This window comes from Haliotis rubra, unplaced genomic scaffold (assembly GCF_003918875.1).
Source record: "Haliotis rubra isolate DU_JTF1 unplaced genomic scaffold, ASM391887v1 Scf889, whole genome shotgun sequence".
In the NCBI taxonomy this organism is placed as follows: domain Eukaryota; kingdom Metazoa; phylum Mollusca; class Gastropoda; order Lepetellida; family Haliotidae; genus Haliotis; species Haliotis rubra.
Window position 1 is genome coordinate 89,392 of NW_025767622.1, and position 26,826 is coordinate 116,217.

The window sequence follows — 26,826 nt, forward strand, 5'->3', positions numbered from 1 at the left end:
ATTGGCTTTCAGCCACAGTCACTTCCCTATGCAAACAATGTACAATTCTTGAACTTTGTAGTTCAAACACATCTGTACAACCTTAATCAGATATTATACATATATGATTCCTGCATATTACTGCGATTGTAGCTATAGACTTTCTTCCCTTTGCAAATATTGTGCCAGCCTTGAACCTTTGGATTTCAAACTTGTACAACTTTAATCAGATAAATTACATCTGTTGGTGAATACTGATGGCTTACAGTCACAGAGTTACCTCCCTTTGCAAATATTGTGCCACTCTTGAACCTTTGTAACCCAAATATGCTTATACAACTCTAGTCAGATAAATTACACCTGATTTGGTACTCCATTAGCTTAAAGCCATGGATTGACTCTCCTTGCAAATAATCTTTGCCACTTTTCAGACAAATCAGTCTCTAATCAGACAAATATTATTTTTTCGTCGTGTATTAACTTATACCCGTGGAGTGACTTCTCTTTTAGAAAACAGTGCCCCAAAACTCTAATCAGACAAATTTCATCTGATTTTGTATACTATTGGCCTATTATTTCTTTTGCAAACACTGTGACTTTCTTGAACTCTGTATTTCAAACAATCAGATGAAATGTGCCATGAAGTTTACTTTCTTTCGCAAACATTGTGCCATTCCCGTATGTAGCTCAAACACTCAGAATAATTTTATCTGAGTATGTATGTTATCGGCATATAGCCATACAGTCTACTTTATTTGGCAAACACTGTGCTTTTCTTAAACGTTGTTTTTCAAACAAGCTTGTACAACTCCAATCAGATAAATTACATCTGATTTTATATAGTACTGGCATACTGCCACAGCTACTTCCCTTTGCAAACATTGTGTCTGGGACTTTGCCTTTCAAAGAAACTTGCTCAAGTTTGGCCAGAGATATTACATCCGATTTTGTATAGTTGCGTGCCTGGTTACAGCCATAGAGTTACTTCCTCATTGTCCATCTCTTAAAATTTGCCTGTTCAACTGCTCATGCCTATGTGAATGCACCTACTGTCCACTATCCTGGAACAAACCAAAGAAGAACAAATAAATTATGGATGATCAGCTTTGACAATGGCGGCGTTTCGGAATAGATTCTTACAACATGCTTGGAAACGGTATTTGAATATATACCGAAACGTTGCCATTGTCAAAATAAAGAAGTTGATCATCCATAAAGTCTTGTCATCTCGATGTGTATGTTGCTTGTACATCTGATATACCTTCCAGTGCGCACCACTGCACTTCCCCTCTGGATCCGCCTATGTTAAATCGCCCATCAGAAAATATTGGACAATTATGATTTACAAAATATTTTCTGGCCTATCGTTTGATTATCTGGTTGGCAGCTGTACTACTGTGTGTCATCGGGATGTAAATACTACGTTTTGGTGTGCGACTGGTAGCAAGTGTTTACCCTTTACGTGAACCCCTGGTGTTATCACCCATTATCAGGACATATTGTCAAATTAAAACCACAAGTTTTTACTTGACAGGAGCTGGGTGTAAGGAGGGACAGCATTGCTCTGACAGCGATGAGAAGGGAGATTGCTTGCAGGATTGTGAGAAAGGCTTTTATGGACTCAAACGTCAGTCGCAATGCAGCAGCACGTGCAGATGTACATACACGTGTACTCATGGCTGTGTACCAGGATACCAAGGTACAAGTTGTAACAGACCATGTGACAGTCACGTGGTCAACTGTACGGTGTTTCCAGGTGGGTGTGACGGGGAGTACTGTCAGCTGGGTGATGCTTGTTTTGCCGGATGTCGAGATTCCAGGTACGGATCAGGATGCAAGACGTGCCTCAGTAGCTGCAGAACCTGCAACAGGATGACAGGAGTATGTGACGAGTGTGACCAAACACATTATGGAGTCAACTGTGAAAAGACGTTTGAGAACTGTGCAGGATCCTGTGAGGCTGGCTGTGAGTGTGTTCCTGGCTTCTACGGGGATATCTGTGCCGAGACTTGCAGTAAGACATGCCGCCCCAAGTCAGCCCACAAGTGTCTTCCTGCAGTGACGTCAGACAGCTGTACAGGTGAATGTCACAAACACAGCGCCACGTGTCTCCATGGCTGTGTGAATGGCTGGTTTGGCCCGAGGTGTTCTTCTCCGTGTAATCCTGGATGCCGCCATCAAAGATGTAATGAAGCAGGTTCTTGTGCTGAAAGCTGTGAACTTCATCATTTCGGGGTCAGCCTGTGAACCTTGTCCTGAGAACTGCGCCAACCGAACATGTGATCAGAACATTGGTGCCTGTGTGACGGAGTGCACCGAGGAAGGAAGTGAGCCTAACTGTACACAGACCTGCTCCATTACAGGATGCTCTCCAGGCTTTCGTAAAATCAGTGAGTATGCTGGAACGTAACGCATGTGAGTTATTCTTGACTCATAAATACTATTCTTTGAAACACGTGACTAAACCTTTTTCATATCCATAAGGTGTCTGTGCTAAACTCACAGTTGACTGAATATTTCCACATGGAGAGCACGTGTTTACGTTGAAATGTTACCCAAATTTTAGGCGAAATGAGGAAGTCAGCATCAACGTGAAAAACCAACATGTTACTCGGAAATCTACAGATGACATTATTTTTGACAATTTTTTCGGAACCTCTGAAGACATATACTGAACAACAAAAGAAATGTAGGTTTCGAAAAGATTAAATCTTATGAACGTATGGGACATCCATGGTAAAGTGACATAATGATTCCAGATGAGATGATGTTATGCAGTTTGACGTCCATACGAAACATTCCCACAAACATAACCACAGTGCATAATTTTAGCACGTGCATTAGCGGTTCTGGATCGAAGGCATGTACTTCACTCTGAGGTATCCTTTATAAAGAGTTCAATATCGACGCTAGGAGGTGTACACGCCACACAAACGATGCCTAAACGAACGACTGAGCAGAGAGGAACGACCATTGGAAAGTTGCAAGGAGGTAGCTCTGCAACCGCTGTACCGAGACAATTGGGCTATCATCTTACCAATATTACATGACATACTCGACGTCATCAGCATACCGGGGCTGTCGCTGATCGTCCCCGTACCGGACGGCCAGGAGTGACAACTCATCCGCAAGATCGGTTCATCCGCATCACTCAACTAAGGAACCGAACTCAAGCAGCAACAGTAGCAGCAGCCTTAGTTCATGGGTCAAGGGGGAGCAGTGTCCAGCGAAATAATTAGGCGTCGTCTTCGGGCTGCTGGAATCCACTGCCGACGGCCATACGTGGGGCGAATTTTTACACGTCAACACCGTCAGCGACGCTTGTCGACGTGAGCAGTGGCGTCAAGTTGTCTTTTCAGACGAGCCTCGATACCATCTTTCACATGCTGACGGCCGTTTACGTGCTTGGCGTAATGAGCGTTACGCTGATTGTTGTGTCAGAACAGATAAGGGTGATGGCAGTGTGATGGTCTGGGGAGCGTTCAGTTACAACCACAGGTCCCAGCGTCATGTCTACCGGCAACGTGTAACTGTTGTTGTGTACAGGGATCATGTCCTTCAGCCTCATGATGTTCCCATGTTTGCTGTTCATCCTCAATTACAGGTCTTTCAACAGGACAACGCACGTCCTCGCACAGCAAGGGTGTCGATGGATTATCTGTCTCAGGACAACATTAACGTTTTTCCATGGCCGTCTCTTTCCCCGGATATGGCTCACATTGAACATTTCTGCGACGAAATTGGACGCAGGCTTGCTGCAGGTAGACAGCCACTCACACTTGTACAGTTGGAACAGAGATTGGTGTCTGAGAGGAACCACTTGCCTCAGGCATACTTTCAGACTCTGGAGAACTCGATGAGGCGACGTTGGACGGCCTGTGTGTAAGTTCAAGGGGGCCATACACGCTATTAAAGAGATTGTCACTTTTCGCGTTCAGGGGTATCTCCACTTGACAGACTGTGATCAATTTAAATATTGCAATGCAATGTCAACAGCACCTTTCAGCTGTTAAATTAACAGTATTTGCTATATAATAAGTGATCAGACATAATTTTGTTTGTCTTCTATTGAACCATTTCACACAAAAACAGACTTGCGATTCTGTTGTTGTTCGGTATATGTGTTAATATATACTACTTGCATTAAGTAGCTGTACATTATTTGATGTTATGCCATCGTCTAATGCAAAAAAGAAAGTAACATGTTCACGAGATAATTTGGAAATCTGTATGATTTGACACCAGGCATCGTGACACGACCTTGAAAAGATGTGGTGTCAAAAGTCAGTTTACAAATTCAGTATCATGTTTGTCCACCATTGGCTTTGATGCAGGCTTGACAACGACGATGCATAGGCAACACTAAGCGATTGAAGATTGGGGAATGTTGTTCCATGTCTGAATCAATGCTGTCACAATTCAGCTGACGTCAAAGGCTGATTCTGGGCTTGACGTAAACGTCGCTCCATTTCATCCCAAGCATGCTCGATAGGGGACAGGTCCGGAGAAACAGTTATCCGGGTGAGTACCGGAATTTTCTGCTGTCTCCGGACACAATCTGTCACAACACGAACAACATGTGTACGGGCATTGTCTTGCTGAAGTTACGTCTCTGTCCTGAAATGAACGGCTGCACATGAGGCCCAATGATCTGATTCCTGTATCTCAGACCTGTCTGATTGCCACCTACAATCACAAAATTGTGTCCGGCCATGAGGTGTGATATCTCCCCATACAATAACGTTGTTGCCACCAAACAGTCGATGTTGAACAACGCATACGTCAGCACACCGTTAACCTCGCTGTCTGTACACTCTTGTCCTGCCATCTGAGCTGTTCAGGTGAAATCTCGACTCGTCAGTCAACACAACATCATCCCAATGGTATGCCCTGTACCGTAGATGCGGCCAGGGATATACAAATCTACACCGAAACATTGCTTCATCATTAGTATACACATGAGAATTCATCAGGCTCCACACACATTTTGGCTGTGAAAGTACGAAAACAAGTTCTTGTATGTGTAATAACCAGGTATATGATGCATAGTTTAGTCTGCTTAAAACAAAGACGGATATTGAAATTGTGTAACACTTTACTTACAATCTTAGAGGAATACACGAAACATGAATATCAACAACGGTCACCAGGATGCCATGACGCCATATATCGGAATGTCATCCTAAGCGTGACATTTTCACTTCTAAAATATCCTGGTAAAGTGAAGAATTTTGTGACATACACAATTACAATAGAGGAACTGCATTTGTTTACATGTTTCTGGGTACCCACCATGGCTGAATATAATAATCATTTTTGTGACTAGAGGGATGCAGATCAATAGTTAACATGATAAAGTGATAAACTACATGCAACCAAGATAAAACTACTATTATCATGTGTTGAGTGACAAAAGGGTGTCTATGGACGAATGTCGTGTTACTCGTCACGCCCACACCAACCTTGTGTTGTTGTGGTAAAAATGGTGTGTGAGTTTAGTTTTACGCCATTTTAGCAATTCTCCAGTGATATCTGGACGGGGTACACGGAAATGGGCTTCACACATATACTGACCACACACTCACACACGGGTCTTTACGTGAACAGGTGAACGCGTTAACATTCTAGGCTACCCCACCGCCCCTGTGGTAACAGATGGTAACAGGATGCATGGTGGGGGACGCCGAAGATGTTTTCAGAAGGTTATTTCCTTAAAGATACACCTAAATATAGCACGACATGGAGCTTAGTATAAACTTCTATGAAGTCTGCTGTAGAGAAGATTTGTGATATTACAATAACTGGGTGTGACAATGTAGCTATGGAGAGGGGTTTGTCTCTTCTATGTACTGATAATCACGATCAAATCGTGATATTGCCTGCAAGGTGAGAAATGATTCGTTGTCCCCAGATTAGTGTTAATGTGTATGCTTTCTTTCGTCAGCTCTGCCGGAGGTGCCACATTCGAGTTCAGCCACCCTGATATGGGTTTTGTGTGCAGCAGTCCTTTTCGTCTTGGTTGCAAGTTCCGTATGCTGTGTCTGTTTTCACAAAGGCCCATGTATACAAAGGTAAGTGTGCTTATCAGGGCGTTAATAGTGACAATACGAGATATGCAGACAATACGGCGTTCCGACTGATGACAGATGTATTGTAGGCACTTTCACAGGTTACGGTCTTTAGCAGTGAAATGTTTGTACATTTCCTTCGTCAAATCAAAGTAGTAAATCTACTTCGTCACAGTAGCTTGACTATCATTATCATGACCATCAGCAAAGCCACGTGCAGGTCAGCTGCGTGTAATTGTTTCCGTAAAATATACGTAGAATTCATTTACTCACCATTTTCTAGAATGCCGTTCATGTTCAAATGATTTACTTCAGTTAATAATATGTATTGTAAATGTTTCAGATTTGTTGTTCATGGTCTGTAGTTGATGTATTTCAGAGATATGACAGAAGCCAAGCGAGATGGTGTCCAAATACGGCTAGGTGCACCAAGGATCTCCTCACATGATTACTGCGATGTCGACGAGGGTGAAGGTGGTCCAGTAATTGTGTACCTTTAGTGCAGGTTCCAATAAGAACAACGATGAAGTACAACATATGATGGTGGTTATTTCTGTGTGTAATTTGTATATACATTTATTAAATCGGTCATTTGTTATTGCCATCCCATTGTCCACACCATTAACACGATGGTACAGAAAAGTGACAAAACCATTTCAACCATTTGTATACCGAATATGTTTTAAAAATAAACACGAAGAAACACCTTCCGAATAGTATTATGTGCACCTGTCTCAAACATTTTTCATCTGCAAAACACAGAAACAAGGAATGGCATCGGATAATAGTTGAACGCTGATTTATTAGATTTGAACATGTTCTCTATGTAAATAGGAGAATTGCCAACCTGCTCTTACCAGAGGTGTGCACAAAGTTCGAGGTCTGTACTACCGTTGCCTTGACTACCGTTGACTGGACAACTAGCTTGTGGAAGCCACGGTGGCTCAGTGGGTCTGATTGCTGACCTTGTGTGCTGGTAATGAGGTGCCTCATTCGAATATATCCCTGATGGGACCCAACCCCAAAATACTAAACTTTGCACTCTTTTATCCCAAATATAACACATGTTGCATTTGTCAATAATGTAAGAGGTTGTGTATTCGTAGCGTTCGGCCATGAGAGGCCACTGTCAGAGGGCTGCATAAGGTCCGGGATCTAGATGACCAGTCATCTGACGTCCACGTTTGAGGGAGACTATGGGTGTCTTTGCAAGACGCTAGCCATTTGGCCCCACAAATGAATGTGTTGTTTCGCATTCCTCATGGACTAATCTCAAATACAACATTTGTTATATCTGACCAATTTCATTACGGAACTGTGTGTTCATACCAATGGTTATAATGTGTTATTATGCTGTTATCTGAAGCTGTACATGATTGCCAATCATAATAACTTCGCAAATGCTCCAATGTATATAGTTCATATATCACTACAAAGTAATTACTCACGAATTCGTTGTCTGTTATTTTACAGTTTATTGTTTTACTCTACTAAAATAAAATATGTGCTGCTTTCTCAAAATACCTTGTTTATTGTTTGAGGTCCAAGAATTGCAACCGCATAATATTTACATTGACTCTCGGATGCTTGGTTGTAAAATTTTAAGCTACTGTTGGACCCAAGCCGTGACAAAAACGCTAACTTTATCAGTTTCTTCTGTGTTTTCCTCACATATGTATTGCCACGCAAGCTCTGAAAAAATTAGAAACTATAACCCTGATTTGATTTCTCCATCTTTCAAAGCTTTTTTAATACTTGATAAAGAAGTACTTTTCTCGTTTTTCACTGTGGTACTTAAGATGTGGATTGTGGTTGATTAGGGCCACCGTCATATCGCCCTGAGAAGAACCAAGCGAAATTGAAATGAAACCAATTACAGAACATGAAATAGCAACAGAACTACATGAAATGGGTGTTAGTGAATGCTCGTAAATGCCTCGATCAAATATCCACTTTTGCCGATCATCCGTGGGCATCGGGTATGTTTTTGACATCGGAAAGACCCCGTTGACACATTGTGGACAAATCGGCGACCTGTGGTCCACACTCCCATTGGTAACGGATCTCTGGCACATCTTCCGGCAACCCACCAGTAACCCAACAGGCACCTGCCAGACTGTCAGGGAATCGGACGATTTTTCTGGTGTGGTGTGGTCACCGGAGGATAACAGAAAGGTTGACTGTCGGGAATCGACCAATACTCGGATTGTTCCCGTTCGTAACCCATACGATTAAACTAAGTCGGAAGGTGACCAACCATAGTCTGGGCAAGCTACGAAAACCAACTGGTGGAACTATGATATTAATCAGTCTTATTTGATATATTTAATCACTTGTATATTGCAAGACTACGCTCCTTCTAATCATTGCAAACACGTCGTGCAACGTGCTCAGTCGACGCTGTGACAAGAGGAAACTTTGCGTCTGGTACGGTCTTAATATTATATCAGTCACATTTTACGTTCAAAATATATACTTCCTAAACGCAAATGGACACATAACAGGTGTAATCAGTGAGCCAGATGAATTGTGAATTATGGTAAGACCTCTTCAAACAGGGGCAGGCTGTGACGTCTTAGTTAACAACATGCTGTCTAAACCTCGACATAAAATACAGAAATACGATTTGATTAAACTTTAAATGTAAGATTAATTTGTAAATAGCTTTTTGTATGAAGCAAGGAATTTGAATTCAGTGTAACCATAGTTGTTTGTGGTGTCTCTTTTCACTTTCAAATGAGAAATTTGGATCAGCTGAAAAGTAGGTCATTCTCTGAATTAGTTAATACCATTGCGTACTAATACCTCTTATCTCATGAGATTATCAATGATGCTCTTCTGATCTCTGAAACCAGGCTTAATTATCGGACCATACGATTCCAGATACCAGACAAGCTGCTTGTTGATCATTTTGGTTATTCGTTCCATGGTTTTACAGAGGCAATTTAATGAAGCTATTGGACGGTATTTAGAAGTATTCCTGATTTTCCTAGCTTTTTGGCAACTATGCATTGTACAATGGTGTAAAGAAGTTGTCGATGTCCAAGTGATCACTGCCAATATAGCAGGAAGTAAAGAAGTGAATCGTCAGGAACTGACTAAGAAAATTCTTTAAGGAGTGATGGGACAGAAGTAGACAAGTCCAAGGCCGAGTATGTACCTGTAGCTGATGCAGATAGGTGCCACGTCCATCATAAAGAATGCATTCCGTCGCGGATTTTACCTTTCTCATTATGATCAGCTGAACAAAGAGCAATGACCATTTACGATTCATGATCAAATATGGTTTGGGAAGCTGGTCAGTGAGTGTATAAGGTGCCAGATCCTAAGGAGAAAGTTATCACTTTTAAAGAAATCGTATACAAATAAAAGCGACTGAACAGTTTTGAACCCAAACATAAATACCGATTTGCACAGGCCAAACATGCAGTAACGCACGCGCGCACACACACACACACACACACACACACACACACACACACACACACACACACACACACACACACACACACACACACACACACACACACACACACACACACACACACACACACACACACACACACACACACCACCTCCCCACCACCCCTGGACATTTGCGAAAACGCAACCTGGTCTGATAACAACGCAGCTGTCCGAAAACTTCATTCGTGCATTTTTTAAAACGTGAAAGACGTAATTGTGCAAATGGTCCAATTGCACACGCACACGCACACACACACACACACACACACACACACACACACACCGAATATCAATTCAAACATATATAAGCAAACAACGAGCATGATCAAGACGTGTAAAATGTATAAATCAGTGCGTTTATCTCACATACGTACCACTACATCAGTAAACGAACCCGTTTTCAGTAAGTTCACGCATGGCAACTGAGTAATATTGCTATATCGCAATGGCTGTTATAACTAATTCGTTAATGGCTGTATCACAATATCGCTAATGTCGGGCTGTGTGCCGTGTTATAACAATAGCAACATGCAAGAACCAAGTCGGGGAGCCTGGTCACCGCTACTGTTCGCCGCCTCATACGACAAACATGCGTCTGTGAGGATGGCAATAAATAAGAAATAACTCCACTTGCTGTCTCGTGTATGATTCTATCAAATAGTTGCTTCAATCAGAACCACATTTTGTCTCAATGAAAGGTTGAATTGCTAAACAGTTAATATCGGTTGCAAACTAGGAGCTGAAGCAGAAAAGGGCGTAAGTACGGCAAATGGCGCCTATGGAAAGCACTGTAGTTTTACTTAACATTTTATATACATGATTTAACAATAAAGCCATAGTGAGCATCGTGCCTGTGTCAATCAACGACAGATCATACAGTTGAAGAAAATTCTTATTTCAGGATCCGCGGAAAGTTTATCTGACTTTAGTACAAAGTGCTCAGTTATGCCTCCTTAGTTACGTGACAGATATCCGACTTGAAGACGTTTAGTGAAGAGTATGTACAATTCTTTTTCGTATAATGACTCCATATTCATGCTGCTAGTCACTGGAATCAACTGTTTTATGTAACTGAATGAACTGCACTAATATACTACTGTTTATTGGCAGGTTGAGAATAAATAAAGAGGCCACGATTTTCAGTGATTTTTAACACACTGTCTGTTGATGTCAGTTCTTGACTGTCACACAACCTGCAGCGTTGAACAAGGTTACCAGGCCCCACACACGCCGTGGTTGTCGCCAACAGCAGGTAGACGAAACTTAAAACGTAAACATGAATCAGAATATATAAAGTTATTAAAACAACGATCAGGCGACAGACGTGGAGCGGCGTTTGTGCACTACACAGCAAGACGGCCCGGGGATAAAGTTAATGTAGGTGTTTTTATTTCGACCTCGCTTTTGCCTGTTAATTCTCCTGGCTCGATACATACCGGCCATATATAGGTATATACACGTATATTTTTCATAATGAGTGGGTTTTTTTACATTTATGAGTGTATATTTCGTTTTCAGGTAACAATGGCATTGTTTGTCATCATAGTGTTGATCTGTATGGCTGATCCCACACAAGGTAGGAAAGACCAATGTCAGAGTTAAGGAGAAACCCTTGTTGCCCATGTGGGCCATTCCGCTAACGTACTGCTGTGTGGCATCAGGATGTAAATACTTAGTTTTGGTGTGTGTGAGTGAGTGAGTATAGTTTTCTGCAATATTCCAGCAATATCAAGGCGGGAGACTCCAGACATGGGCTTCACACATTGTACCCATGTGGGGAATCGAACCCGGGTCTTCGGCGTGACGGACGTGCTCTTTAACCACTAGGCCACCCCACCGCTAGTTTTGGTTTGAACTGCAGGTGCTACTGGTAGTAAATTTTTATCCTTAACACGAACACCTGGTGTCATCAATACATTTGTCAACGTGAGAAAATAGGGAAAGCAATTATGTATTGTATTTTGACAATACGAACTCAGTTATGATTTTTTAAGACACATTATCAAATTAAAACCACATGTTTTTACTTGACAGGAGCTGGATGTAAGGAGGGACAGCATTGTTCTGACTGTGACGTCAAGGGCGATTGTTTGCAGGATTGTGACAAAGGTTTTTATGGATTCAAGTGCCAGTCGGAATGCAGCAGCACGTGCAGATACAATATGTGTAAACTAGTACCAGGTAAAGGTACATACACGTGTACTCATGGATGTGTATCAGGATACCAAGGCACAAGTTGTAACAGACCATGTGACAGTCACGTGGTCAACTGTACACTGTGTCCAGGTGGATGTGACGGGGAGTACTGTCAGCTGGGTGATGCTTGTTTTGTCGGATGTCGAGATTCCAGGTACGGATCAGGATGCAAGACGTGTCCCAGTAGCTGCAGAACCTGCAACAGGATGACAGGAGTATGTGACGAGTGTGACCCGACACATTATGGAGTCAACTGTGAGAAGACGTGTGAGAACTGTGCACGATCCTGTGAGGCTGGCTGTGAATGTGTTCCTGGATTCTACGGGGATTTCTGTGCCGAGACTTGCAATAAAACATGCCGCCCCAAGTCAGCCCACAAGTGTCTTCTTGCTGTGACGTCAGACAGCTGTACAGGTGAATGTCACAAACACAGCGCCACGTGTCTCCATGGCTGTGTGGATGGCTGGTTCGGCCCGAGGTGTTCCTCTCCGTGTAATCCTGGATGTCGTCATCAAAGATGCAATGCAGCAGGTTCCTGTGCTGAAGGCTGTGAACTTCATCATTTCGGGTCAGCCTGTGAACCTTGTCCTGAGAACTGCGCCAACCGAACATGTGATCAGACTACTGGTGGCTGTGTGAAGGATTGCAGCGAGGAAGGAAGTGAGCCTAACTGTACACAGACCTGCTCCACTCCAGGATGCTCTACAGACCATCGTAACGCGAGTGAGTTATTCTTGAACAATAAATACTTATTCTTTGAAAAATGTGACTAAACCTTTTTCATATTCAAAAGGTGTCTGTGCTAAACTCACAGTCGACTGAATATTTCCACATGGAGAGCACATGTTTATGTTGAAATGTTACCCCAAATTTTAGGCGTAATGAGAAAGTCAGCATGAACGTGAAAGTCCAACATGTTACTCTGACATCTCCAGATGACACTTGCTTTTATTTTTGGCAAATTTTGCGGAACCTCTGAAGATATATACTGAACAACACAATAAACGCAAGTTTCGAAAAGATTAAAATGACGTAATGATTCCAGATGAGATGATGCCATGTAGTTTAACGTCCACACGAAACGTTCACACAAACACAACCATGCGTGCGTAATGTTAGCACGTGCATTAGCAGTTCTGGATCGAAGGCATGTATTTCACTCTGAGGTATCCCTTATAAAGGTTTGTGCCAAAAAAGAGTTCAATATTGACGCTAGGAGGTGTACACGCCCAACATGCAATGCCTAGACTATACGACTGATGATCAGAGGAATGGCCATTGGAAAGTTGAAAGGAGGTAGCTCTGCAACCGCTATAGCTAGACAATTGGGCTGTCATCGTTTCACCATTACACAACATGCCCGACGTCATCAGCAAACCGGGGCTGTTGATGATCATCCCGTACCGGACGGTCAGGAGTGACATCAGGGTCACTCAACTAAGTAACAAACTCAAGCAGCAACAGTAGCAGCAGCCTTAGTTCATGGGTCAAGGGGAGCAGTGTACAGCGATACGATTAGGGGCTGCTGGAGTCCACAATCGACGGCCATATGTGGGGCTAATTTTGACACGTCAACGCCGTCATTGACATTACAGTGCCCCAACAACATCAACGTTTGCAACGTGTGCAGTGGCGTCAAGTTGTTTTTCAGACGAGTCACGATACCATATTTCACATGTTGACGGCCGTTTACGTGTTTGGCGTAATGAGCGTTACGCTGATTGTTGTGTCAGACAGTGAAACAGATGGGATGGTGGAAGTGTGATGGTCTGGGGAGCGTTCATTTACAACAACAGGTCCCAGCTTCATGTTACCGGTAACGTGTAACTGCTGTTGTGTTTGCTGTATATCCTCCATTACAGTATTTTCATTAGAACAACGCACACAGCAAGGGTGACGATGGATTATCTGTCTGAGGACAACATTAACGTTCTTCCATGGCCCTCTATTTCCCCGGGTATGGCCCCATGGAACATGTGTGGGACGAACTTGGGCGTAGGATTGCTGAAGGTAGACACACACTTGCACAGTTGGAACAGAGATTGGTGTTCGAGTGGAACCACTTGCCTCAGGCATTATTTCACACTCTAGTGAACTCAATGAGGCGACGTTGCGCGGCCTGTGTACAAGACCAAGGAGGCCATACACGCTACTACAGAGACTGTCACTTTTCGCGTTCTCCATTTGATGGACTGTGATGAATTTGAATTTATTGCAATGCAATATCAACAGCACCTTTCAGCTGATAAATTAACAGTATTTTCTATAGAATAGGTGAATAGATATGATAGTTACTCTGCTTAAAACAAAGACGGAAATTGAAATTGTGTAACACTTTACTTACAATCTTAGAGGAATACACGAAACATGAATAACAACAATGGTCACCAGGATGTCATGACGCCATCTATCAGATTGTCATCCTAAGCGTGACATTTTCACTTCTAAACTATCCTGGTAAAGTGAAGAATTTTGTGACATACACATTTACAATAGAGGAACTGCATTTGTTTACATGTTTCTGGATACCCACCATGACTGAATATAATACTCATTTCTTGTAACCAGAGAGATGCAGATCAATAGTTAGCATGATGAAGTGATAAAATACATGCCACCAAGATAATATTATATTATCATGTTGAGAAACAAAAGGGTGTCAATGGACGAATTCGTGTTACTTTGTGGTTGCCCCACACCAACCTTGTGTTGTTGTGGTAAAAGTGAGTGAGTGTGTTTAGTTTTACGCAACTTTTAGCAATAGCCCAGCAATATCACGACGGGCGACACCGGAAATGGGCTTCACACATCGTACCCATTTTGGGGAAAAGTACCCGGGTCTTCGGCGTGACGAGGTGAGCAGCGTTAACCATAGGCTACCCCACCGCCCTGTGGTAACAGATGGAAACAGGATGCATGGTGGGGGACGCCGAAAATGTTTTCAGAAGGTTATTTCCTTAAAGATACAACTAAATATAGCACGACATGGAGCTTAGTATAAACTTCTATGAAGTCTGCTGCAGGGACGATTTGTGATATTACAATAACTGGGTGTGACTATGTAGCTATGGAGAGGGGCTTGTCTCTTCTATGTACTGATAATCACGATCAAATCGTGATATTCCCTGCAAGGTGAGAAATGATTCGTTGTTCCCAGATTAGTGTTAATGTGTATGTTTTGTTTTGTCAGCTCTGCTGGACATGCCACATTCGAGTTCAGCCACCCTGATATGGGTTTTGTGTGCAGCAGTCCTTTTTGCCTTGGTTGCAAGTTCCGTATGCTGTGTCTGTTTTCACAAAGGCCCATGTATACAAAGGTAAGTGTGTGCTTATCAGGGCGTTAATAGTGACAATACGAGATATGCAGGGCGTTCCGACTGATGGCAGATGTATTGTAGGCACTTTCACAGGTTACGGTCTTTAGCTGTGCGTGGATACATGTTTGTACATTTCCTTCGTCAAATCAAAGTAGTAAATCTACTTCGTCACAGTAGCTTGACTATCATTATCATGACCATCAGCAAAGCCACGTGCAGGTCAGCTGCGTGTAACTGCTTCCGTTAAAACATACGTAGAATTTATTTACTCACCATTTTCTAGAATGGCGTTCATGTTCAAATGATTTACTTCAGTTAATAATATGTATTGTAAATGTTTCAGATTTGGTGTTCATGGTCTGTCGTTGATGTGTTTCAGAGATATGACAGAAGCCAAGCGAGATGGTGTCCAAATACGGCTAGGTGCACCAAGGATCTCCTCACATGATTACTGCGATGTCGACGAGGGTGAAGGTGGTCCAGTAATTGTGTACCTTTAGTACAGGTTCCAATAAGAACAACGATGAAGTACAACATATGATGGTGGTTATTTCTGTGTGTAATTTGTATATACATTTATCAAATCGGTCATCTGTTATTGCCATCCCATTGTCCACACCATTAACACGATGGTACAGAAAAGTGACAAAACCATTTCAACCATTTGTATACCGAATATGTTTTAAAAATAAACACGAAGAAACCCCTTCCGAATAGATTATGTGCACCTGTCTCAAACATTTTTCATCTGCAAAACACAGAAACAAGGAATGGCATCGGATAATAGTTGAACGCTGATTTTTTAGATTTGAACATGTTCTCTATGTAAATGGGAGAATTGCCAACCTGCTCTTACCAGAAGTACGAGGTCTGTACTACCGTTGCCTAGACAACTAGTTTGTAGAAGCCACGGTGGCTCAGTGGGTCTGATTGCTGACCTTATGTGCTGGTAATGAGGTGCCTCATTCGAATATATCCCTGATGGGACCCAACCCCAAAATACTAAACTTTGCACTCTTTATCCCAAATATAACACATGTTGCATTTGTCAATAATGTAAGAGGTTGTGTATTCGTAGCGTTCGGCCATGAGAGGCCACTGTCAGAGGGCTGCATAAGGTCCGGGATCTAGATGACCAGTCATCTGACGTCCACGTTTGAGGGAGACTATGGGTGTCTTTGCAAGACGCTAGCCATTTGGCCCCACAAATGAATGTGTTGATTCGCATTCCTCATGGACTAATCTCAAATACAACATTTGTTATATCTGACCAATTTCATTACGGCACTGTGTGTTCATACCAATGTTTATAATGTGTTATTATGCTGTTATCTGAAGCTGTACATGATTACCAATCAAAATAACTTCGCAAATGCTCAAATGTATATAGTTCATATATCACTACAAAGTAATTACTTACGAATTCGTTGTCTGTTATTTTACAGTTTATTGTTTTACTCTACTAAAATAAAATATGTGCTGCTTTCTCAAAATACCTTGTTTATTGTTTGAGGTCCAAGAATTGCAACCGCATAATATTTACATTGACTCTCGGATGCTTGGTTGTAAAATTTTAAGCTACTGTTGGACCCAAGCCGTGATAATAATGCTAACTTTATCAGTTTCTTCTGTGTTTTCCTCACATATGTATTGCCACGCAAGCTCTGAAAAATAAGAAACTATAACCTTGATTTGATTTCTCCATCTTTCAAAGCTTTTTTAATACTTGATAAAGAAGTACTTTTCTCTTTTTTCACTGTGGTACTTAAGATGTGGATTGTGGTTGATTAGGGCCACCGTCATATCGCCCTGAGAAGAACCAAGCGAAATTGAAATGAAACCAATTACAGAACATGAAATAGCAACAGAACTACATGAAATGGGTGTTAGTGAATGCTCGTAAATGCCTCGATCAAATATCCACTTTTGCCGATCATCCGTGGGCATCGGGTATGTTTTTGACATCGGAAAGACCCCGTTGACACATCGTGGACAAATCGGCGACCTGTGAAAGTCCACACTCCCATTGGTAACGGATCTCTGGCACATCTTCCGGCAACCCACCAGTAACCCAACAGGCACCTGCCAGACTGCCAGGGAATCGGACGATTTTTCTGGTGTGGTGTGGTCACCGGAGGATAACAGAAAGGTTGACTGTCGGGAATCGACCAATACTCGGATTGTTCCCGTTCGTAACCCATACGATTAAACTAAGTCGGAAGGTGACCAACCATAGTCTGGGCAAGCTACGAAAACCAACTGGTGGAACTATGATATTAATCAGTCTTATTTGATATACAGTCAAATCCCGATGAGTCGAATCGCTGGGGACCAAGTAAAGATTCGTCTTATCGATGTATTCGAACATAGGTATGTCTATGAGGGTAGAAAAAAAAGATGATTCAATATTGAACAATTCCTTTATTCAGCACATCATATCTAAATATAGCACAACAATACATTAGGTGACATAGGTGTATCTAATCACTTGTATATTGCAAGACTACGCTCCTTCTAATCATTGCAAACACGTCGCGTGCAACGTGCTCAGTCGACGCTGTGACAAGAGGAAACTTTGCGTCTGGTACGGTCTTAATATTATATCAGTCACATTTTACGTTCAAAATATACACTTCCTAAACGCAAATGGACACATAACAGGTGTAATCAGTGAGCCAGATGAATTGTGAATTATTGTAAGACCTCTTCAAACAGGGGCAGGCTGTAACGTCTTAGTTAACAACATGCTGTCTAAACCTCGACATAAAATACAGAAATACGATTTGATTAAACTTTAAATGTAAGATTAATTTGTAAATAGCTTTTTGTATGAAGCAAGGAATTTGAATTCAGTGTAACCATAGTTGTTTGTGGTGTCTCTTTTCACTTTCAAATGAGAAATTTGGATCAGCTGAAAAGTAGGTCATTCTCTGAATTAGTTAATGAGACTCATTTTTCGGTTTGTTTTGAATACCATTGCGTACTAATACCTCTTATCTCATGAGATGATCAATGATGCTCTTCTGATATCTGAAACCAGACTGAATTATCAGACCATACGATTCCAGATACCAGACAAGCTGCTTGTTGATCATTTTCGTTATTCGTTCCTTGGTTTTACAGATGCAATTTAATGAAGCAATTGGACGGTATTTAGAAGTATTCGTGTGATCAGGCCCTGGTTTTGGTACAGGAATGATGGTAGCCTCATGCCACGAAGAGGGAAAATTACCCTTTTCCTGATTTTCCTAGCTTTTGGCAACTATGCATTGTACATGGTGTAAAGAAGTTGTCGAGGTCCAAATGATCGCTGCCAATATAGCAGGAAGTAAAGAAGTGAATCGTCATGAACTGACTAAGAAAATTCTTTAAGGAGTGATGGAACAGAAGTAGACAAGTCCAAGGCCGAGTATGTACCTGTAGCTGATGCAGATAGGTGCCACGTCCATCATAAAGAATGCATTCCGTCGCGGATTTTACCTTTCTCATTATGATCAGCTGAACAAAGAACAATGACCATTTACGTTTCATGATCAAATATGGTTTGGGAAGCTGGTCAGTGAGTGTATAAGGTGCCAGATCCTAAGAAGAAAGTTATCACTTTTAAAGAAATTGTATACAAATAAAAGCGACTGAACAGTTTTGAACCCAAACATAAAACATTCGCGAAATCGCAACCTGGTCCTATAACATCGCAGCTGTCCGAAAATGTCACACGAATCGTGCATTTTTCAGAACGTGATCCAAATGCACGTGCATGATTGCGGGATAAATACCGATTTGCACAGGCCAAACATGCAGTAACGCACGCGAGCACACACACACACACACACACACACACACACACACACACACACACACACACACACACACACACACACACACACACACACACACACACACCTCCACCACCTCCCCACCACCCCTGGACATTTGCGAAAACGCAACCTGGTCTGATAACAACGCAGCTGTCCGAAAACTTCATTCGTGCATTTTTTAAAACGTGAAAGACGTAATTGTGCAAATGGTCTAATTGCACACGCACGCACACACACACACACACACACACACAGAGAGACACACACACAGACACACACACACACACACACACACACCGAATATCAATTCAAACATATATAAGCAAACAACGAGCATGATCAAGACGTGTAAAATGTATAAATCAGTGCGTTTATCTCACATACGTACCACTACATCAGTAAACGAACCCGTTTTCAGTAAGTTCACGCATGGCAACTGAGTAATATTGCTATATCGCAATGGCTGTTATAACTTATTCGTTAATGGCTGTATCACAATATCGCTAATGTCGGGCTATGTGCCGTGTTATAACAATAGCAACATGCAAGAACCAAGTCGGGGAGCCTGGTCACCGCTACTGTTCGCCGCCTCATACGACAAACATGCGTCTGTGAGGATGGCAATATATAAGAAATAACTCCACTTGCTGTCTCGTGTATGATTCTATCAAATAGTTGCTTCAATCAGAACCAAATTTTGTCTCAATGAAAGGTTGAATTGCTAAACAGTTAATATCGGTTGCAAACTAGGAGCTGAAGCAGAAAAGGGGCATATGCACGGCAAATGGCGCCTATGGAAGCACTGTAGTTTTACTTAACATTTTATATACATGATTTAACAATAAAGCCATAGTGAGCAACGTGTCTGTGACTATCAACGACAGATCATGCAGCTGGAGAAAACTCTTATTTCAGGATCCGGGGGAAGTTTATCTGACTTTAGTACAAAGTGCTCAGTTTTGCCTCCTTAGTTGCGTCACTGTTATCCGACTCTAGAACGTTTAGTGAAATATGAACAATTCTTTTCTCGTATAATGACTCCATATTCATGCTTCAAGTCACTGGAATCAACTGTTTTGTGTAACTAAAATAACTGAATGAACTGCACTAATGTGCTACTGTTTATTGACAGGTTGAGAATAAATAAAGAGGCCACGATTTTCAGTGATTTTTAACGTATATATCCGAACACACTGTCTGTTGATGTCAGTTCTTGACTGTCACACAACCTGCAGCGTTGAACAAGGTTACCAGGCCCCACACACGCCGTGGTTGTCGCCAACAGCAGGTAGACGAAACTGAAAACGTAAACATGAATCAGAATATATAAAGTTATTAAAACAACGATCAGGCGACAGACGTGGAGCGGCGTTTGTGCACTACACAGCAAGACGGCCCGGGGATAAAGTTAATGTAGGTGTTTTTATTTCGACCTCGCTTTTGCCTGTTAATTCTCCTGGCTCGATACATACCGGCCATATATAGGTATATACACGTATATTTGTCATAATGAGTGTTTTTTTACATTTATGAGTAGGCCATATATAGGTATATGTATACGTAGGTGTTCAATATTTGTCATTTACAGTTATGAGTTTATATTTCGTTTTCAGGTAACAATGGCATTGTTAGTCATCATAGTGCTGATCTGTATGGCTGATCCCACACAAGGTAGGAGAAACCTTTGTTGCCCGTGGGGCAGTTCCGCTAACGTACTGCTGTGTGGCATCAGGATGTAAATACTTAGTTTTGGTGTGAGTGGGTGAGTGAGTGAGTGAGTGAGTTAGTGAGTGAGTGCGTGAGTGAGTGAGTGAGTGAGTGAGTGGGTATAGTTTTCAGCAATATTCCAGCAATGTCAACCCAAACCCATGTGGGGAATCGAACTCGGGTCTTCGGCGTGACGGGCGTGCGCTTTAACCACTAGGCCACCCCACCGCTAGTTTTGGTGTGAACTGCGAGTGCTACTGGTAGTATATGTTTATCCTTAACACGAACACCTGGTGTCATAAATACATGTGTCAACGTGAGAAAAGAGGGGAAGCAATTAAATATTGTATTTTGACAATACGAACTCAGTTATGATTTTTTAAGACACATTATCAAACTAAAACCACATGTTTTTACTTGACAGGAGCTGGATGTAAGGAGGGACAGCATTGTTCTGACTGTGACGTCAAGGGCGATTGTTTGCAGGATTGTGACAAAGGCTTTTATGGACTCAAGTGCCAGTCGGAATGCAGCAGCACGTGCAGATACAATATGTGTAAAATAGTTCCGGGTAAAGGTTCATACACGTGTACTCATGGCTGTGTACCAGGATACCAAGGCACAAGTTGTAACAGACCATGTGACAGTCACGTGATCAGCTGTACACTGTGTTCAGGTGGGTGTGACGGGGGGTACTGTCAGCTGGGTGATGCTTGTTTTGCCGGATGTCGAGATTCCAGGTACGGATCAGGATGTAAGACGTGTCCCAGTAACTGCAGAACCTGCAACAGGATGACAGGAGTATGTGATGAGTGTGACCAAACACATTATGGAGTCAACTGTGAGGTGACGTGTGAGAACTGTGCAGGATCCTGTGAGTCTGACTGTGAATGTGTTCCTGGCTTCTACGGGGACTTCTGTGCCGAGACTTGCAGTAAAACATGCCGCCCCAAGTCAGCCCACAAGTGTCTTCCTGCTGTGACGTCAGACAGCTGTACAGGTGAATGTCACAAACACAGCGCCACGTGTCTCCATGGCTGTGTGGATGGCTGGTTCGGACCGAGGTGTTCCTCTCCGTGTAATCCTGGATGTCGTCATCAAAGATGCAATGCAGCAGGTTCCTGTGCTGAAGGCTGTGAACTTCATCATTTCGGGTCAGCCTGTGAACCTTGTCCTGAGAACTGCGCCAACCGAACATGTGATCAGACTACTGGTGGCTGTGTGAAGGATTGCAGCGAGGAAGGAAGTGAGCCTAACTGTACACAGACCTGCTCCACTCCAGGATGCTCTACAGACCATCGTAACGCGAGTGAGTTATTCTTGAACAATAAATACTTATTCTTTGAAAAATGTGACTAAACCTTTTTCATATTCAAAAGGTGTCTGTGCTAAACTCACAGTCGACTGAATATTTCCACATGGAGAGCACATGTTTATGTTGAAATGTTACCCCAAATTTTAGGCGTAATGAGAAAGTCAGCATGAACGTGAAAGTCCAACATGTTACTCTGACATCTCCAGATGACACTTGCTTTTATTTTTGGCAAATTTTGCGGAACCTCTGAAGATATATACTGAACAACACAATAAACGCAAGTTTCGAAAAGATTAAAATGACGTAATGATTCCAGATGAGATGATGCCATGTAGTTTAACGTCCACACGAAACGTTCACACAAACACAACCATCGTACGTAATGTTAGCACGTGCATTAGCAGTTCTGGATCGAAGGCATGTATTTCACTCTGAGGTATCCCTTATAAAGGTTTGTGCCAAAAAGAGTTCAATATTGACGCTAGGAGGTGTACACGCCCAACATGCAATGCCTAGACTATACGACTGATCAGAGAGGAATGGCCATTGGAAAGTTGAAAGGAGGTAGCTCTGCAACCGCTATAGCTAGACAATTGGGCTGTCATCGTTTCACCATTACACAACATGCCCGACGTCATCAGCAAACCGGGGCTGTTGATGATCATCCCCGTACCGGACGGTCAGGAGTGACATCAGGGTCACTCAACTAAGTAACCAAACTCAAGCAGCAACAGTAGCAGCAGCCTTAGTTCATGGGTCAAGGGGAGCAGTGTACAGCGATACGATTAGGGGCTGCTGGAGTCCACTGTCGACGGCCATATGTGGGGCTAATTTTGACACGTCAACGCCGTCATTGACATTACAGTGCCCCAACAACATCAACGTTTGCAACGTGTGCAGTGGCGTCAAGTTGTCTTTTCAGACGAGTCACGATACCATATTTCACATGTTGACGGCCGTTTACGTGTTTGGCGTAATGAGCGTTACGCTGATTGTTGTGTCAGACAGTGAAACAGATGGGATGGTGGAAGTGTGATGGTCTGGGGAGCGTTCATTTACAACAACAGGTCCCAGCTTCATGTTACCGGTAACGTGTAACTGCTGTTGTGTTTGCTGTATATCCTCCATTACAGTATTTTCATTAGAACAACGCACACAGCAAGGGTGACGATGGATTATCTGTCTGAGGACAACATTAACGTTCTTCCATGGCCCTCTATTTCCCCGGGTATGGCCCCATGGAACATGTGTGGGACGAACTTGGGCGTAGGATTGCTGCAGGTAGACACACACTTGCACAGTTGGAACAGAGATTGGTGTTCGAGTGGAACCACTTGCCTCAGGCATTATTTCACACTCTAGTGAACTCAATGAGGCGACGTTGCGCGGCCTGTGTACAAGACCAAGGAGGCCATACACGCTACTACAGAGACTGTCACTTTTCGCGTTCTCCATTTGATGGACTGTGATGAATTTGAATTTATTGCAATGCAATATCAACAGCACCTTTCAGCTGATAAATTAACAGTATTTTCTATAGAATAGGTGAATAGATATGATAGTTACTCTGCTTAAAACAAAGACGGAAATTGAAATTGTGTAACACTTTACTTACAATCTTAGAGGAATACACGAAACATGAATAACAACAATGGTCACCAGGATGTCATGACGCCATCTATCAGATTGTCATCCTAAGCGTGACATTTTCACTTCTAAACTATCCTGGTAAAGTGAAGAATTTTGTGACATACACATTTACAATAGAGGAACTGCATTTGTTTACATGTTTCTGGATACCCACCATGACTGAATATAATACTCATTTCTTGTAACCAGAGAGAGATGCAGATCAATAGTTAGCATGATGAAGTGATAAAATACATGCCACCAAGATAATATTATATTATCATGTTGAGAAACAAAAGGGTGTCAATGGACGAATTCGTGTTACTTTGTGGTTGCCCCACACCAACCTTGTGTTGTTGTGGTAAAAGTGAGTGAGTGTGTTTAGTTTTACGCAACTTTTAGCAATAGCCCAGCAATATCACGACGGGCGACACCGGGAAATGGGCTTCACACATCGTACCCATTTTGGGGAAAAGTACCCGGGTCTTCTGCGTGACGAGGTGAACGCGTTAACCACTAGGCTACCCCACCGCCCCTGTGGTAACAGATGGAAACAGGATGCATGGTGGGGGACGCCGAAAATGTTTTCAGAAGGTTATTTCCTTAAAGATACAACTAAATATAGCACGACATGGAGCTTAGTATAAACTTCTATGAAGTCTGCTGCAGGGACGATTTGTGATATTACAATAACTGGGTGTGACTATGTAGCTATGGAGAGGGGCTTGTCTCTTCTATGTACTGATAATCACGATCAAATCGTGATATTCCCTGCAAGGTGAGAAATGATTCGTTGTTCCCAGATTAGTGTTAATGTGTATGTTTTGTTTTGTCAGCTCTGCTGGACATGCCACATTCGAGTTCAGCCACCCTGATATGGGTTTTGTGTGCAGCAGTCCTTTTGCCTTGGTTGCAAGTTCCGTATGCTGTGTCTGTTTTCACAAAGGCCCATGTATACAAAGGTAAGTGTGTGCTTATCAGGGCGTTAATAGTGACAATACGAGATATGCAGGGCGTTCCGACTGATGGCAGATGTATTGTAGGCACTTTCACAGGTTACGGTCTTTAGCTGTGCGTGGATACATGTTTGTACATTTCCTTCGTCAAATCAAAGTAGTAAATCTACTTCGTCACAGTAGCTTGACTATCATTATCATGACCATCAGCAAAGCCACGTGCAGGTCAGCTGCGTGTAACTGCTTCCGTTAAAACATACGTAGAATTTATTTACTCACCATTTTCTAGAATGGCGTTCATGTTCAAATGATTTACTTCAGTTAATAATATGTATTGTAAATGTTTCAGATTTGGTGTTCATGGTCTGTCGTTGATGTGTTTCAGAGATATGACAGAAGCCAAGCGAGATGGTGTCCAAATACGGCTAGGTGCACCAAGGATCTCCTCACATGATTACTGCGATGTCGACGAGGGTGAAGGTGGTCCAGTAATTGTGTACCTTTAGTACAGGTTCCAATAAGAACAACGATGAAGTACAACATATGATGGTGGTTATTTCTGTGTGTAATTTGTATATACATTTATCAAATCGGTCATCTGTTATTGCCATCCCATTGTCCACACCATTAACACGATGGTACAGAAAAGTGACAAAACCATTTCAACCATTTGTATACCGAATATGTTTTAAAAATAAACACGAAGAAACCCCTTCCGAATAGATTATGTGCACCTGTCTCAAACATTTTTCATCTGCAAAACACAGAAACAAGGAATGGCATCGGATAATAGTTGAACGCTGATTTTTTAGATTTGAACATGTTCTCTATGTAAATGGGAGAATTGCCAACCTGCTCTTACCAGAAGTACGAGGTCTGTACTACCGTTGCCTTGACTACCGTTGCCTAGACAACTAGTTTGTAGAAGCCACGGTGGCTCAGTGGGTCTGATTGCTGACCTTGTGTGCTGGTAATGAGGTGCCTCATTCGAATATATCCCTGATGGGACCCAACCCCAAAATACTAAACTTTGCACTCTTTTATCCCAAATATAACACATGTTGCATTTGTCAATAATGTAAGAGGTTGTGTATTCGTAGCGTTCGGCCATGAGAGGCCACTGTCAGAGGGCTGCATAAGGTCCGGGATCTAGATGACCAGTCATCTGACGTCCACGTTTGAGGGAGACTATGGGTGTCTTTGCAAGACGCTAGCCATTTGGCCCCACAAATGAATGTGTTGATTCGCATTCCTCATGGACTAATCTCAAATACAACATTTGTTATATCTGACCAATTTCATTACGGCACTGTGTGTTCATACCAATGTTTATAATGTGTTATTATGCTGTTATCTGAAGCTGTACATGATTACCAATCAAAATAACTTCGCAAATGCTCAAATGTATATAGTTCATATATCACTACAAAGTAATTACTTACGAATTCGTTGTCTGTTATTTTACAGTTTATTGTTTTACTCTACTAAAATAAAATATGTGCTGCTTTCTCCAAATACCTTGTTTATTGTTTGAGGTCCAAGAATTGCAACCGCATAATATTTACATTGACTCTCGGATGCTTGGTTGTAAAATTTTAAGCTACTGTTGGACCCAAGCCGTGATAATAATGCTAACTTTATCAGTTTCTTCTGTGTTTTCCTCACATATGTATTGCCACGCAAGCTCTGAAAAAATAAGAAACTATAACCTTGATTTGATTTCTCCATCTTTCAAAGCTTTTTTAATACTTGATAAAGAAGTACTTTTCTCTTTTTTCACTGTGGTACTTAAGATGTGGATTGTGGTTGATTAGGGCCACCGTCATATCGCCCTGAGAAGAACCAAGCGAAATTGAAATGAAACCAATTACAGAACATGAAATAGCAACAGAACTACATGAAATGGGTGTTAGTGAATGCTCGTAAATGCCTCGATCAAATATCCACTTTTGCCGATCATCCGTGGGCATCGGGTATGTTTTTGACATCGGAAAGACCCCGTTGACACATCGTGGACAAATCGGCGACCTGTGGTCCACACTCCCATTGGTAACGGATCTCTGGCACATCTTCCGGCAACCCACCAGTAACCCAACAGGCACCTGCCAGACTGCCAGGGAATCGGACGATTTTTCTGGTGTGGTGTGGTCACCGGAGGATAACAGAAAGGTTGACTGTCGGGAATCGACCAATACTCGGATTGTTCCCGTTCGTAACCCATACGATTAAACTAAGTCGGAAGGTGACCAACCATAGTCTGGGCAAGCTACGAAAACCAACTGGTGGAACTATGATATTAATCAGTCTTATTTGATATACAGTCAAATCCCGATGAGTCGAATCGCTGGGGACCAAGTAAAAGATTCGTCTTATCGA

At 42.3% G+C, this 26,826-nt stretch overlaps 1 protein-coding gene across 1 annotated transcript in view; it reads left to right on the forward strand.

Annotated features, from left to right (window-relative positions):
* Nucleotides 1–20,214: 20,214 nt before the first annotated feature.
* Nucleotides 20,215–26,826, forward strand: part of LOC124263534 (cell death abnormality protein 1-like) — a 215,522-nt gene continuing 208,910 nt past the window's right edge. Inside the window, exon 1 of the mRNA XM_046698197.1 lies at nucleotides 20,215–20,256. The gene's annotated coding sequence lies outside the window, so the exon portion shown is untranslated. The remainder of the gene's footprint in view (nucleotides 20,257–26,826) is intronic.